We start from the raw sequence: 17538 nt of genomic DNA, 5'->3' as shown, positions 1-17538 counted from the left end.
TCCAGGCGCCGGACGAGGCCGGCCTCGAGCATCCCAGGTCCCAGCTGCCCCTGTCCCTGCCCCTCGGTGGCCTCCTGCGCGCCGGACGCTTGCCCTGGCTTAGCCAGCCTTGCGGACAACAGACTGCGGCCAGAGCCCCGGTCCCTTCCTCTCCACGCCCTTCAGGGGCGCGAACACATGGTGCCCCCGCCACTGCCCGCCGCGTTGAGTGGGACTGCTCGGGCAGGCCCGGGCCGGACGGCACCGGCCCAAAGCAGAGTGCGACGGAACCGCATCCCAAACCTCCTCAGCGGAGCCAACGAGCTGGTAAATACACACATTGTGGCCGTCTACCGTGGGAAACAGCGGCCTGGTTCAAAAGTACGTGTAAGGCTATGTGGTTTTTACTTGACTTAGAGTTGGCAAAATATGAAAGATGACAACATAATTATCATGGTGCATGCTTGAGTGATCTTTTCATGACCGGACAATATTTGAAAAAATAACAGACGCCTAAATACTAATAAATTATTATATAATTATTACATCCATTTAATTTTTCTTGCTTTATTTCAGCTCAATCGCTATGCTATAATAAAGATTTTTACATTATTTATGCTCACTTGATAATGATATAGAGGATAAAATACATCATAATTATTTAAAGGTAACAAAGTTTAAATATATTTTTATTTTAAAAGTCTTAAATTTAATGTGAAATTTTATAATTATTTTTATATGCTCTTCTGATAGTTATTTTTCTCCTAAAATAGTCAAAATTACCTTTTAAAATTTAGAGGCAAATTATAGATTATAACTAATAAATATCAAGCTTTTAAATCAAAATGATTTAAGTAGAGCTGAGTTTTTAATTTGAGTATTTAAATCCTATTAAATCTTTTATAAAACTACATCTATTTATATTTCAAGCATTAGATGTCTTTTAGTTGCCAACGTAAAGAATTGCTGTCATGTTTTACACATGTCATGTATATTTACAAATACGCAAACTTAAGAGTAGTGTGAGTTGTTTAGCATTGCAGAATGTTTGTCTGTCACCATGTGATTGCCCCGCTAATTTACAAATACCTCCAGAACCACACTCTGGAGCACGAATTAGTCATCTGGCACTCCTGCGAACCAATATTAAGTTTTTTCCAGAGTCTGTGTCTTTCGTGCTGTGTGAAAGGAAAGTCTCGGCAAGTTAATTAATTGGTCTTTTACCTTCGCGCTACTGTCACTCAAAAATTTCCGGCACTTTGAAGCAGTGTTCACCGTTGACCTTGGCCTTGGCCCAACCTACAAACCTTCATAGCCTTTAGATGCAGTTTGTCCATTTCAAGGACCAAAGAGCAAGAGGAGTGGACGGGTGATTCCCTGGGGCCTGAATGGTGTTCCCTAGGAGAACAGTTTAGTTGTCATCGCGAATGTTTACGGTTACAGGTTATGCTGTGTACAAATCAACATCGGATCTGCATAACAAATGACGGAGGTGCCCATGTATTTCTTTGTTGCATTTTTTGTTTGTTTGTAGTAAGTGTATTTATATTATGCAAGGCCCTCTAGAGCATGGGACAAATACAATTAAATTTAGATTTCAGATAAACAATGACTAATTTTTTAGTGTAAGTATGTCCCCCAAATTGCATGGGGCATACTTACACTAACAAAAAAAAAGTTCATTGTTTATCTGAAATTTAAAGGTAACTGAGCGTCTTGTATTTTTATTTGCTAATTCTGGCAACCTTTAGGACACGTTCCCTCTTGCCCGGGACTCAAGGTAGAACTGGGCTACAAGGGCATGATATGAAACACAAAAATGAATTTTGAAAATCTTAGCACGGACTCTTATAGGAGGAGTGTTGAATATCCTTTCTACCTGTCGCCAGAGATAAGCAGAATCAGAGAGGTTAATGTCTCACCAGGAATGTCTGTGGGAAACCAGGAGATGATTCTTTTCCAAATTTTCTTTAGCATGAGGCATGGAGTGTTATTGGTTCATGCTGTTATAAAGCTTGAATAGTCACCAACTCTTCATTTATGTATTCATTCACCCATAAAATATTTATTAAACTTTTTTGTGTATATGGCACATTACATTTAATAGTCAGAACAACCCTACAAGGTAGATATTATTATCTTTAATTTACAGATTCAGGAATGAAGCTCAATGCAGATAAATGAATTGCCTAAGATCACTTACTTCTGCAAGATACAGAAGCAGAATCTAAACCTATGTTGCTCTGACTCTTAATTTCTAGTGGAAACGTAAGCTGAGTATACAAAGAAGAGGAGAGCTAATATTTCTTTAGTGCCTAGTTTAGCCCAGACTGTTGACCATCTTTCTTGTTCAAGTCAGATTGAATTCTGACCTTTCCAAGGAGGGGGCGGCAATTGGAGGAAGAAAAAAGAAAAAGAAAGAGGCATGGAAGAAATACAGAATTGTTTCCGTAAGATAAAAACTGTAAAGCTCAAAAAGAAAAAAAGTTTGGTCTTCCTAAAACTTCTCTGGAAATGCAAAAGACCTAAAAATTGCCCACACAATTTTAAAAAGGGAAAACAAAGTTGGTGATTTACACGACTTGATTTCAAAACTTGTTATAAAGCTACAGTAATCAAATACATGTAGTAGTTGCATAAAGATAGACATGTAGGTCAATGGCGACAGCAGAGTTCAGAAATAAACTCACACATGTGTGGTCAACTGGTTTTTGGAAAGGGTTTAAAAGATGAAAAGATAGTCTTTTCAAAAATGGTATCGGAAAAATTAGATCTCCATAATCTTTGCGACGTTGGATTAAGTAAAAGTCTCTTAGGTAAGACATCAAAAGTATGATCTATAAAGAAAAAAAATTAATAATGCCAACTTTATCAGAATGGAGAACTTCTGCTCTTTGAATGACATTGCTAGCAGAATGAAAAGACAAGCCACAGACTGGAAGAAAAGATTTGCAAATCATATATCTTTAGTAAGAGACCTATCTCTGGAACACACAAAGAACTCTTACATCTCAACAATAAGACAAAACATCCACTAAATAAGTGGGCAAAATATTTAGATAGATACTTCACCAAAGAAGATACATAAATGGTTGAAAAAAGAAGCAGCCTCATTAATCATTAGAGAAAGGTAAATTAAAAAAGCACAATTAGATAGTAAATTAAAAAAGCACAATTAGATACCAATATATACCCACTGGAAAGTCTATCATCAAAAAACTGATGCCAATACCAATGTTGAAGAGAAAGTAGAGAAACTGGACCCTTCATACATTTCTGGTAATAATATCAAATAGTACAGTCACTTTGGGAAACAGTCTGGCAGTTAAAAAATCTTACACGTAAATTTACCATACAACCCAGCAATCCTATTTCTAGTTATCTACTCAAGAGAAGTGAAACTATCTATGTCCACACAAGGACTTGTGTACATGAGTATACTCATGGCAGCAGTATTCATAATAGCCCCCAAATTCATCCATCAACTAACAGATGGATGAGCAAAATGTGATGTAGTCATACCATGGAATACTATTCAGCAATGACGAGAAATGAACTACTCAAATACACAACAACATGGATGAAACTCAACAGCGTTACACAAAATGAGAGAAGCCGACACAAAAGACTACATATTATATGATTCAGTTTATATGAAATTTCTAGAAAAGTCCCAACTATAGCCTGAGGTTGAGAATGCGGTGGGGAGTAACTAAAACTAAGCGTGAGGAGTCTCGGTAAGGTGATGGAAGCGTGCTAAACGTGAATCGAGGTGATGATTGTATAATGTTGCACTTTTACTAATGTTAAACTGTATACTTAAAGTAGGTGAATTTTCTGGTATCGAAATTCTATCTCAATAAATCTTTTAAATAATATGGATTTTCTTTAGTGAGGCACCCTACTTTTACCCCAATACCTAATACGTCAGGGGCATCCCGCACTTTGGATTAGGGGCCCAGTAGAAACTTATTTGCAGTGGGTTGGCCTGACTGGTGTGTGTCTTCCAGTCATCTGTAGGGCTTTTCTGAACTACTGAAGAGAAGGGATGCACACCGTATTCCAGAATTCTATACAAGATGGTTCCTTAGGGTACCATATTTAGATAAGAGGAAGAGAAATCACTCAAGGAAGCCATTAAACTCTTAAATGCTCATCAATTTTTTTTTAACTGAAAAGAATGCTATCATGTTCAGATTTGCCAAGGATCGAGTCATCACCTTTTGCACTTTCAAGGGTCTGTTGACACAAGCAGAGAAGATGGTTCCTTGCACCTCCAATTCAGGGCGTGAAGACCTATTTGCTACTGAATGTTACAGAAGAAGCTTCTCCGACAGAAATGCGGTGTTCACGATGCAGGCAGGTTATGAAGAAATGATTACGTTCTTCAGCAAGAGGAAGAAGAACAAAACAAAATAACCTGTTGGCGAGGTAGTACCTCCGTTAGGGCTCGGGTTCCCGTTCTTCCTGTTTTAGAGGATGAAAATGACTTCTGTCAGTCATCTTCCTCTGCAGTTCTCCCTCTGCAGGTGAAATAATTACCCCAATGGGCAAATTCGATCCTGTCATTCCTCTGTTTAAACCTTTCAAGACACCCAATTCAACAGCCTAGAGAAATTTCCCAAACAATGGTCAAAATGTGACTTTTTGCCTTATCCCCATGCCAACACCAGCCTCGCTATTTAAAGTGTGGTCCGTGGACCACCATCCGCAGAGGCATCACACATGAGCTTATTAGAAACACAGAATCTTAGGCTCCATCCCAGACCTCCTGAGACAGACTCTGCATTGAAACAAGATTCTCAGGTGATTTAGAGATTAAAATTTGAGGAGCACGTAAGATTCTTAATATTTTTCTTTATATTTAGAGTCTTCTCAAAATACGAAAATAGTTTATCTTTAAAGGAAACTATATTAGTAATATAAATAGGAAACCAGTGCCGTTTTTCTATAAATAAGATATTCTCTGTAAAATTAAATACAACAAAAAAATTTAAACGTCAGAAAAAATTGTGAAAGACTTTAAAATGGGCAAAAACATTTACTGGGTGTCTTGTTGTTTGCACCCTTCAGTGTTATCTGAGCTTTTCATTGTCTTTGAGCAATTTCCAGCACCATAAGTTGTAGAAAATTTATGTGTGAAAAATTTGTGTAGTACACATAATTCTTGTCAATAGCAAGGCGAATGAATTCTGTCTGATGGAATGAATTTGATGGTTGCCCTGTCGCTATGGACCAGTTTTGCATCCGTTTGTAAATTCACCTCAGCACTCCTTATCTGCCTCTTCGTGTGTACGTAATTTGAATTCTCCTTTGAACTGGTTATAACATCTTACTTGTTCACTCATTAATTAGTGAAATACAATCTTTGACATCTGTTCGTTTTATATTTGCATGAAAGTCCTAGTTTCAGATTTTATGACAGTATTTTTAACATATAGTTTTCCATTCTAAGTCGCCATTGATGTCTTCCAACACTTCTAAGCCTGACGCAAGTCTTCTGTTGATAAAAATGGAGATGAACACATTTCAGATAGGTGTTTATTCGTTCTTTCATCCAGCAAATAGTTTTTGAATATCTGCTATTCATTTTAAGATCTGGAAATTAAGTAGTAAACAAAATCAAAATGTCAAACATCCCTGCCATGGATGAACCTTGCTTCTGGAGGGGATAGACATATAGTAAACAAACTAAGTTTAAAAATTATATAGCGTATTATTTGGTGTTAAGCACTATCGAGAAAAATAAATCAGAGAAAGGTCTGTAATTTTTTGCAGCTGGTGTCAGGGAGGGCATCACTGGTAAGAGGAAACTTGAAACAATACTTAAAGCAAATGGGAGAGTGAGCCACAAGGTATCCTGGGAAGAGCATTCTGGGCAGAGAGAATGGACAGTGCAAAGGCCCTGGGGTCCAAGGAACGGCAAGGAGCCTAGTGCGGCTCCAGGAGAGTGCCCGAGGGCGGAACACCGCACGAGCTCCCGCTGTCACAGCCTTGCAGCCCACGGCAAGGGCTTGGGCCGTTGTTCCGAGTGAGGTGAGGGACGTCACCCTGAGACGTTCTCCTTGATGGCATTAGAAGTTTTAAAAGAAAAATCTTACGAGACTAATGTTTTTCACTATATGATGAGACGTTACTCCTCTCTGTTGGAGGACCACCCAAAGTCCTCTGCGTGAGCATGCTGGTCCTCTTTGGGAAACAGTCCACACGCCTCTCTTTAGCATGACCTCCAGAGCTCTTGAGCCTGAATCCCATTAGAAATTAAAATTCCTCACCCTGTGTGTGTAAACGTACACCAGAGTGATCACTGTTCCCCAGGCCCTTTCATTTAGCTCAGATGTCACCTCCACTGTGAAGATTTCATTTCATCAAGCTCGCTCTCTACCCTCAAAGCACTTAGTAGACATCTGAATCAGTCAGAGGAGCCGAGTAACAAACACTCCCTGACTCTTACAGGTCTAAAACAATGATGACGTATTTCCTGATGTTGCAGAGTTTGCTGTGGACGTCGGAGGCTGTCCTGGTGGCTGACCTCAGATGTTGGCTCCGTATGGCCCTTAATTTCAGCTCATACTTCCACAATCGCCAAAATATCAGACGAAAACTCGAAAGAGTCTCACCCTGGCAGGGAAATGCTTCTGCACGTGCCATTTTCTCTAACATTTATTGACCAAAGCAACTTGTTCCCACCTAGAAAGGGAGCCAGAAATATTGGTGGGATGCATTCGCCTTGCCATAATATCTCTTTAGGGAGTGCCGGTCATGCTCGCTGTGGTGATTTGTTCCTACCCGTGTCTCCCCCACCCCATCGCAATTGTGAGTGTGTCTAGAGAAGTTACTGCAGCTCATCGCCTTGCTCTGCCTCAGCCTAGTCCTGCCCTGTGCCTGGCACTTAGTAGGTGACGAATAAATGCTTTTTTTTTTGAACAAATAAATGTTCACTGTCGAAAGCTCAAAGCTATGGCTCAGAGAAACCGGGCATGCATATTTTTGCGTTTTACTTTCTTTCTAGTAAAATGCAGCCAAAGAGCCTGACGTTTTCATTTGGTATTCCGTAAGTCTTAGGAAGATCAGCTGCATTTCTCACAACTTGGCTCGGTCGAAACATGAGGTTTACGAGTTTTTTAAAAATTACTAAAAAGACCGTTAGTTTCTTACTGTTGCTGGAATATTTACAACAGCACGATTTTTTGCTCATACCCATTCCCCGGGGGAAATAGCCTAGTTACAGGCATTACCTAATGCAGTCGGGTCTGGGGACGGGGTGGAGGTACAATGACCTCCGTCGTGTGAGAGGAAAATTTAGGAAGGTTCAGTGGTTTGCACAAGTTCACATGGGACGCTAAAGGCTTTGATTTCCTGACTTTGGGTCATACATCTCTTCATTTCCTCTGATTCTGCCTTGAGTTTTCCAATCTCAAAATGTATGAAAGAGGCCAATTTTAATTGGTTTCTTTCAAGGTGACTATTTTTCTTTGCCAGTATCTTTTTCATGTTCTAAAAAACTTGGGTTCAAAATAATTGATGTAATAACAAATCCGTGAAAATAGCAAACAATACGGCTCTGAAGCCAAGGTCACGTCTCAGGTTTCCTGTGATTTGTGAAGGCATTGATGGCTACCGAGAAATGTGTCTCCTGGGACGTGAACATCGTGGCGAGTGTCTCCTTCATGGGTCTTTCCAGCTGAAAGAAGGCTGACACTTGTTTCCTAAGTACCTCATTTAAAACCATAGCTAAGCAAACATTTTTCTTTTTTTAAAAGCAAAAAAAAGTTTATTAGTTTGCTCTTTATGTTAGGGGGTGTTTGGGGGATTATTGTTGCAGCAGAAATGCTGTCAAGGTCCAAAGTAGTCGCTGCCTATTGTCTTTCTTGACACTGTCTAGCTCTTCTTGTGTGTCTCTAGAGAAGTTGCATTTCAATTGTCTTGACCCGTTTCACGCACTGGTACAGGACGGAGAAAATGTTCTAAGCTGTCCAGGAAGCAGCCAAATTCTCTCTGAAGGTTGCAGAATTTCAAGTCACGTATGTGCAGCCAGATCTGTGCTTTAAACCACTCCAGAGAGAGGGCTCTCTGTGCTCCTACGCTATTCTCCAGGGCAGAAAATGCCACGCCAGCTTTTATGACAATGAACGCCAGCGTCTCACATCCTGCGATCGCAGAGTGAGTTTTCTCAGCTAACTGAAATCCCAGCTTTGGAGAAGGCGAGACTCAGACCTTGTTTTCCCCTTGGTGTGGCTTGGCTTGGCCTCTCGGATTTTCATTTTCCTGTAGATGGCCTCTCTGAAGCCACGGCTCAAACGTTATCAGCAGAGTCTATCTGCGTACACGGCACACAGATATGCGGGCTGATGCTGGCCCTCTAGTAGCTCGGTTCTGCCTGGGTCTGAGGTTGTAATAAACGCCTAAGAAATCTCCGTAGCGCTACTTGTGACAGCTCAGGCGTGGGTCTGAGTTTGATTGGCATCAGCAGATGGGCACTTGAGAACCGCGGCCCCTTGTTATTTGGCAGCAAGTGGATGCAGGGTCCAGGGTGGTTCTACAACATTGGCGTGGGTGAAAACATACTCGTGGATCGACCCTTTGAAACAGGGTGGGGCCCGGCCCTTTGTACGCGTAGGAAGTTCCTCGGGAAGCCCTGACGCACGCCAGAGTTCCCGGAGCGCTGTCTGCGGCACAGCACTAATTATTAGGCAGCTTCAAAGTTCGTCGCACGCTAGTGAGATACTGCGCTTATAAATGAAAGGCAGTGTTTTTCGATGGTGACCTTTGACAGAATTATTTCTTACTATCTTCTTTTAAGGTAATCGGGGGGGAAAACCTGAATCATTGCTGGGGAAGGTTACTAAGCAACCACTTGCCCAGCTAGGGCGATGAAAACGCCTAAAACGAACAGTCCTTGGCCTCGGGAGAGCGCCTTAGGCCCCACGTGAAGAACTGTTAGTAGCTTCATTTTGCTTCTATTATTACTGCTGGCAAACAGCTGAAGACAGACAGCATCCTTATCAAATACTTAAATTCAAAATGACATTTCACATGAAAGCTGAATAATTTATATAAGAAAATAGAAACAGAAGAATTAACTACATAGTTCTTGATGAAGGGTAACTGAGCAGACTAATTGCTACCCTTGTGTGACGTTTTGCTCACGGATCGTTTCCTTGAGAAAACGGGCAGCCGTGTGCCCTGCTTAGATAACTGAGTTTTGCGCAGGAAGCTCTGCAGTCCGCAGGAGGCCCCAGCAGCCACTTCTCACCCCGCTGCGGGCCGAGCCGCTGTCAGGCCTGCGGGGATTTGAACATCCAAACTTTGGTTTCTCAGAGTAGAGAAAGGGTTCCGTGCTGCTTCTTGGCTCAAACACTCACCCCCCCCGCCTCTCTCTCATTCCCGTGACGGGACCCGACAGGCTGGGTGTGGAAATTTAAAACAAAACAAAACATCAAAACCAAAAGGAAAATTACTCCTACATGTCCCAAGATACTTATACTTCTGTTGGAAAATTTTCCAGGGGCCCAGTAATGATGGTCATTCCCATAGACCAGATGTGTGTATTTAAAAGAAAAAACAAAAAAAAACAACACAAAACGCCTAGGCTTACAGCTCCGTGAAGAAAGTAACGCCTTCAGAAGTGAGTAGTCAATGCTGGCCTCCCGTCAGCGTCTGAGGGACGCATGAAGCTGCACAAGGGTCTTTTCAGGCCTGACCGTTGAGGCCAGAACGGACGGGGCCTCTAAACACAGAGGACCTATGTTGACCTGGCCGCATTTTCTAAATTCAAATTTATCACCTGGGCAAATATTTGTTTGTGGGGCAGCTGCATGGAATATTGGAAATCGGGGGTGCTGTTAGAAACTGCAGACGTATAAGTATTTCACCCGATTTCGGTGCTGGGGTTTAACCACCATGTTCTCAAACATGAGGCAGATAGAAGGTTGTCTTGGCGGTTTTCTCTCCAAACTTGTTCTGTCTGAGAAGGACTTTGACGGACTTATTTGAGGTTATTTGCACAAGTCTAGGCTCTAATCCTATGAAGAAAACGGGGAAAGGAGCCTCTTTTCTCTAAGCAGCCCCCATTTCTTTCCATTGGGAAGAGAATACATTTTCTGGATTAAAAAATAAATATATCCATGTTTTGTCCGGTCTAAATCGTTAGGAACGCAGGACTGAGAAAGTCACTTGTCCTTCCTCGCTTCTGTTTTGTGCTCCCCTGTGGTCATTTTCTTGCGGTCAACGCTACAGAGACACATAACTGGAACCGGAGTCTCCTCGTCGTCGGGGCTGCTCGGTGGGCAGAGTCAGCTGGGAGCGCGTTCCTGGCGCTGGCAGGTCGCTGGGCAGTGTGTGTGTCAGGTTGTCATGTAGTACACCCGTGTGCCATTTGGACCCAAATCTGAGATTGCAGTCCCCCACCTGCAGGAACGCCGATGCGGGCTCAGCCTCCCTCCTTCCAACCAGCAAAGACTCGCCCGCCAGGCGGTGCTCACGGCGCCCCAGGCCGGAGGCGCGATGCCCCAGCGATTCTCAGAAACCTGGCCGGAAGGAGGAGAGAGGAAAGAGCTTGATGGCATTTCTGCTCTGGGCCAGGCTTTTTACATTTTTATTTCCTTACGGTTCTCCCAAACCACTTTGTGAGATACAAAATGTTACCCCACTTAATAGATGAAGAAACGGACCAGCGTCCCAGTTTGCTCAGGACAGAGGGACTCCTGGGATGCGAGACCTCGGTTTTAAAACTGGGATAGTCTATCGCTATGCCACACTGAATGGGCTCGATCCCGTCTGATCTCGGAAGCTAAGCAGGGTCGGGCCTGGTTGGTACTTGGATGGGAGACCACCTAGGAAGACTGGGTGCTGTAGGCGTTAAAAAAACAAAACAAAACAAAACAAAATTGGGATAGGCCCTGTCAAACCGGGGCAAGCTGGTTACCCAAGTGTGGGTTCTAAATACATGGCAGTTACAAAGTCACGGCCACAGAGGCAGACGTATGAGAAGGAGCACCGCCTCTTACAGCCGGAGCAGACGTTGGCGGAGACCTCTCGTGAGGCTGGGAGCAGCCCCCAGAGCAGGCTGCAGGAGTCAGTGCTGCCAGCAGCCCCCGGGGGATGCAGAACAGGGCTGCCCCACTCCAAGGCAGCTCGCCAGGGTGCGTCTGGCCTGTGCACCAGCTTTGCTACTCTGCTTCTGATCCACAGGGCAATGAAAGCGAGCATCCTGCAGCCAACAGCAGGGGCGGAGCCACTGCACCTGAGGCCATGGAGGCAGAAGCCCCAGAACACCAGGGCCTTTGTCCCTGGGCCTTGGCCTCTTGGCCAGGATGGGAGATGGAAGGGCAGGTAAAGTCAGTCGAGAGGAAGTCTGTAAGGGAAACGGCAACGATCACTGAATGATTAGAGACGTCAACATGTCTGATAGGCAAAAGGAAAAATGAGATGCCCTGTATTAAAAGTGGAGAGATCCTGAATCTCTTACCTCTCTTTGCCATCAATGTCCACTCTGTCCTGAAAAGTCTCTCTCGCTTCCCGGGCCCCAGATCCTATGTAAACCGAAGACGTTGGACTAGATCACCCCGAAGTACCCTCCAGCTCCCGAATTCTCTGATTCTGCGAGAGTCCAGCTCCAAGAGCGTGAGCGCGAAGGCACAGTTGCTTGTAAACAGTTCTGGGAAGCTGCGGCTCCATGAGTTGACTGCTACATTTGCCCCGGGCTGACTTGAGTTGCAAATAGCCGAGAGGTGCCTCGGGTAAACCTGCGAGTGTCTACCTGTTTGCAGAGGTGGTGATGCGGGTAGAGGTCCTCTGCAGGCACAAGAGGCCCCAGGAACACACCTGAGTTGTGTTCTTCACCTACGAAAACAGTTCTGCCAAGTGCCCCCGGCATGTAGGCTGACGTAAGTGCTGGGCAGCTGTTTGGGTTATTTTTTTTATTTTTTTTTTACTGTGTCTGTTTTAGAATGAAAACAGTTTTATCTCCTTGATTTTATATAGCATTTCATACTTTCCAGACCTCTTCCAACTGTTACCTCGTTTCACCCTCTTAATAGCCCTGCAAAATAAACAATTATCATCTCCATTTGACATAGAAAGAAATAAAGTTCACCTAATGTGATGTTGAGAAAACTCGAGTAATGAATGTCTTGAAAAAAAAATTCTCACAGACTCCAAGTTTTGACTTAACTTATTTTTATCGAATTACACAAAAATACAAATATTCCATATGTCGATATTTATCACACGACCATGAAAAAAATCTACTAATTAAATATAAACAAGGCAAAAATATCAATAGCTCTCGAGTTAAGAACATTCATTTCATGTGTTAGGTAATATTCTGCTGAAACTAAACTGCCAATATCGGGCTTTGTAATAGACCTGTGTATCCACATGTCTTACACTTCTCCGGTCAGCGTGATCCCTTTTATTAGTTTGAGTCACTATGCTTATCATAGCCTATCCTTCCATTTTAACTTGACCTCGTTTTGAACCGTGGCTCTATAATTATGAAGGATCAATCAATCGAAAGGCATAAACCAAAGTTTCATACTCAAAGTTAAAAAAATTAGTATTTAATGAAAAATCCCTCCTCGTGTATTTGCTACAACTCTTCCCGTTGATGAACTGTTGCACATCGGTACAAAGAGAAGCACGATCCAATGAAAACATTCGCTCGAAGCCATAGATATCTGAAGTAAGGCTCTGGGGTGCTGCCTCCAGCCTCCCACCCATATTTCTCCGTTTGAATTACCCTCTGTCAGCAAAGCTTTCTGACACCTCACCCTCCCATGTTAATTAAAATCCGTTCATTCCACAGGACCCAGGCAGAATTGCACTTCCTGTCCCAACCCCCACAGCTTGGCCTTCTGCTTCGCTCTGCCTTGGGCTGCAGTTTGCAGTCGCATCCACGTCAAGTTTCCTTAGTGGATAAAAAACTTTTAAGCCAGGGACCTTGTTATAATCACTGTGGTTCCCGATACAAATAAAATATCTTAATTGTAGGGTAAACCAAAGTGAGGGATCTTCATAGGACACATATTTGAGCTCCACAAGAAGCAGAATGATATTTTCTGACAGAACGGAAGCCTCTCGGGATAGATGGGTTGGCACAAAATGTTATGTTATGTTATGTTGTGTTGTGTTATGCTATGTTATGCTATGTTATGTTATGTTATGTTATGTTATGCTATGCTATGTTATGTTATGTTATTTATTTTTTTTTAGGCGAGGCAACCCTTGGTTGACCTCACAGATTGCAAGGACCTTGTCAGCTTACAATCCCTTATTTTTTATTTTTTAGAACTACAGCATCTGGTCTTCCTAGGTGGTCTCTCATTCAAGTACTAACCAGGCCGAACCCTGCTTAGCTTCCGAGATCTGACGAGATCGGGCACGTTCAAGGTGACCTGGCCATAGACTGGCACAAAACTTTAAACATTTAAAGCTTGAGCAGACTGAGGACTCATCTAATCCAAATCTCTTGCTTTGTAGAAGGAGAAACTGAGTCTCAGAGAAATTAAGCAACTGGCCCAAGGAGAGGTCCCCAGCTTAAGTATGGGTAGCACCAGTAATTAAGTCCAAGCTCAGCGTGCTCTGCTCTATCAGACGGCTTCCCTGCTGCCAACTCTTCATTGATGCCTGGAGAAGTCGTTCAAAGCAGAATGCTCAGATCTCAAAGAAGAGGCTCGATCCAATCGCTCATCAGAAGTTCTGGAAATTGATTTACACTGTCTGCCACTGTCCAACCTTTTATTTTCTTAACCAATTCTACCTACGTCACCAAGAAATGCAGTCTTGGGTTGTATTTAACAGACAGGAGCAGGTCTAATTAAGGACAGACTATGTGTGTCCAGCATACAGTAGGCACCAAAAAAAATCTTACATGTTTGAATGAATCAATCAACATCCACAACCTAAATCCCATAATATTATAAATACAGACACCGATAAAATGAACCAATGAGCTTGCAAACATAAATTGCAGATGGCACGAGTACAGAGCTGGTAGTAAGGTCTTCCACTTAACCATTCGCATGCTAGATCAGGGGTTGTCAAATGCTGGCCCTTAGGCCAAATCCAGGACTTCTTATTGTTAATAAAGCTTTATTGGAACATGGTCGTTCCCATTTGTTTACATAACTGAGACATCTATGGCTGTTTTTGGGATGGTATTGCTGAATAGTTGTGACAAAGACTATGTGGCCAACAAAGCCTAAAATATTTGCTATCTGGCCTTTTACAGAAAAAATTCTAGATCCTTGAACTTGATGTGTTTCTTAACCTGGACTTTGTAACTCTAATAAGATCTCTACACATACGTTTAGAATTCTACCAGGACTTTTAAATGTCGCATTTTTATGTCTATGATAATCTGGAGTTAAAAAATGAGCATAAACACACTCTGTATTCTCTGAATAGCTACTCTAGAACTTAGTCACTGTGCCTGGTGTTTTAGCGTCTGCATTTAGATTTGGGTTTATGGTGGTTAGAAATATGAGAAGGTGGAAAGACCTCACAGAGGGCCAGACAAAGTCCCTTTAGTGGCATCCAGAGCCGTGTTAACTACTTTGCCTATGACTTAGGGGCGTCTGCTCACGAGTCAGGTAAACTCGGAACCAGAGGAAAACACGTGGGCTTTCTCTACCCGTCCTGGCACGGCCAAGCCCTTTTTTCTTGCTTCGGGGGAAAAGAAAGGTAGTTATTTTTGCTGTATGGAGGAGTGAGGAAGGGTCCACAGAAAACTTTGCATAGGGTGTGTTTTTCTTAGTCCCTTCACCAGTTAATGGCCCAGGTATTCAGGAAGTGGTCGGTGGGTTTCTGAGGACCTGGACATTTGCCAGGGGAAACCAGTGTTACTTGATCTGGATGGAGTGATTGTACCACTTTGCTCCCAGACTAGAAATGTGCCTCTCATAGGAAGTACGAGGAGGGGCTTGGTCAACCATTTAAAATGGCGTTCTTAAGCCGTTTGCGCATCCTCGCGGGTCTGTACCAATCCAATCAGATTCATGAAGAGAGAGGGAGATAAAGGCAGACAGCTTTTAAAAGTTCATGGCCCGTGAAAAATAAGACTGATTGTTTCAAGAGGGGATCTTTCAAAGTGAGAAAGCAGAACTCGACTTATAAAGCTTGAAACCCACAGCAAGGCAATCAAAATACTGATTTCCCCAAAGCACAAAGACTTTTGTGGTGTTTCAAACCAAGTAACCGCTTAGAAGAACCCAATTTCAGTCCTGACTAGTTAGCATAAAGTTTACAATTGCAAACTGGAACAATCCTTTAGGAAAGAACTATACAGTGGGAGGCATAAAGAAAACACATGCCCTTAGGCCCAGTAATTCTACTCCTAGGAATTTTTCTTAAGGAAATAATTCACAGAAACCAAATAATGTATAAGTAAAAATGCTCGGTGCTACATTATTTTTAAGATAAAATAAGTATTTATTAACAAAATATCAATGCTAGGAGATGTTTAGTGACTTATGCATGCTATATCGATATCATAGAAGTGTTAATGTGGATAATTATAAAGAACGTGTAGAAATATGGATAAGTGCGCTATAGCTTATGTAAAAATGATAGCACACCAAGTACAGTGTTTACTACAATTGTGGGTATGTAAATACCACTTGCAAGAGGTGACGTCAAAGAATTAAAATAATTACGTGGTATGGTACTGTGGACAATGTTTTAAATATTTTCTTTAATGATGTTATGTCTTTTTTTTCAAAAGCTCAATAGAGACAGACATTAAGGAAACATCATACTGAGATATCAGGGGAAGATAAAATCATTTTATTCAAACATCGTAAGGATTCTGAAAAGAATCCATGTGTCAAAAGTCATGCTACTCTTTTTTTTTTTTTTTGGTGAGAGTTAAAGGGCACCAATTACTTTAGTCTTCAGACAGCTTTTGTGACAAGTGCTAATCTTATTCACATTTTTTCAGATGAAGTAATAGGCATAGAGGGGAGATGCAGTTCGCCCACGATCACACGGATAACTGACTAGTGGCAGAGCTGGGATTTAATCCAGGTCTGACTCCAGGTCTAGCGGTTGAGTCAGAAAACCCGTGAGACTTTATGCTCCCCAGAGACAGCCTCTCAGACAAGAAAACGCTTAGAATGAGGACGTGCTTGGTCATCAGACAGACCCGAGTTTGGATTCTGGCTTTTTGCATCAACCAGGATGCTTTTGGTGAAAGGAAATAAAATCTGACTCATACTGACGTAGGCACTTGGGAAACTTATTGTCTCGTACCACGGAGTCTAGAGGCGGGGCTGGCTGTGGGGTTGCTGGGGTTGGCAGCTCAGCGATGCCACTCAGGAATCTGCTTATCTTTCTCTCTGACCCCTCTGTCATCCTTGGAGGGTGCTGGGAAAAAGATGGATCACATGCTTGCCCAAGAAGGAAAAGAGAGTTCTCCTTGGGATGCTCTCTTAGGAGAGGAAGATCTCCTCAGAAGACTCCCATCAGAAACGTGCCCCGAATCATTCCTGGACTAGTTTCTGGTTGGGGATGGTGGTTGCCTGATGGGTTCCCACTGCGAGCAGGTGTAGACGTCAGGGAGTAACCACCAGCCACTGTACTCTTCTGGCTACCTAAGGTGTTTGCATTCCCACGTCTTCATCTGTACGATGGCGGGGCTGGCGACTCCATGGGTGAGGGCTGGATATACCTGGTCCATGGGGACATTCAGTATCAGCTGGTTTATTAGTTGGGGGAGGAAGGGGGAGAGTAGTGGTTGTATGCCTTTGAGCTCTCTGGGGTGCAAACTTAGTGTGTTTAATTCTTTCATGTACCACCTCACTCTCCCCCCGGTGGTGGAATGATAGTTTGGTAAAGAATGAGGTGCACATATTCCTAAAATATTTTAAATATTCTTTTCTCCCCTCTTTTTTTTTTTTAGCAGCTTTATTGAGATATTATTGACATACAAAAATTGTATCAATTTAGGCATCCAACTTGATATTTTGATATATGTATACATTATGAAACGATCACCACAATCCAGCTAATTAAACATCTATCACCTCTGCCTATTTACCGTGTGTGTGTGTGTGTGTGTGTGTGTGTGTTGGGAAGATTTAATTTAAGATCTATCCTCTTAGCAGATTTAAAGTATACAATACGGTATTGTTAACGATCATCTCATGCTATGTGTGAGATCTGCAGAACGTATTTATCTCACATAGCTGAGTTTTCCCCTCTTTTCTTGCCTTCAGCCTTCGCTCTGCTTCTCTATCGAATTTATACAGTTGGTAAGAAAAAAGCATAAACCCAGTGTAATAAGACGCTCTGAAGTTCCATTATTGAAAAAGTGGAAATTAGATTTCCTAGAAAAATTTACAGTTTTCAAGATCCAAGCTGAATAAGGTGATTTCTGCCGCCCCTCCCACCCCGCTTCCCCGCAGTGTCTCTTATTGGTGTTTCTCTCAGGCTGTTTTCAATCGATCTTTTCACACTGAATTTCTTCCTCCGTGTTATTAATTTGTTATTTATACTAAGTGAAAAAACAGTGAGTGTTTGCAGACTGCAAAGTTCACGCACCTGCTTGTGTGTGGCTCT

General features: G+C 42.5%; 2 pseudogenes; one reads left to right on the top strand and one right to left on the bottom strand.

The window, feature by feature from the left end:
* Window positions 1-10720: 10720 nt before the first annotated feature.
* LOC112482193 lies at window positions 10721-10839 on the top strand (annotated as a pseudogene).
* A 2430-nt stretch (window positions 10840-13269) lies between these two features.
* LOC112482219 lies at window positions 13270-13388 on the bottom strand (annotated as a pseudogene).
* Window positions 13389-17538: the final 4150 nt, after the last annotated feature.

Source organism: Pteropus alecto, unplaced genomic scaffold (genome assembly GCF_000325575.1).
Source record: "Pteropus alecto unplaced genomic scaffold, ASM32557v1 scaffold35, whole genome shotgun sequence".
NCBI lineage: Eukaryota > Metazoa > Chordata > Mammalia > Chiroptera > Pteropodidae > Pteropus > Pteropus alecto.
The sequence above is the reverse complement of the archived record's forward strand: the minus strand, read 5'-3'. Positions and strand labels throughout refer to the sequence as shown.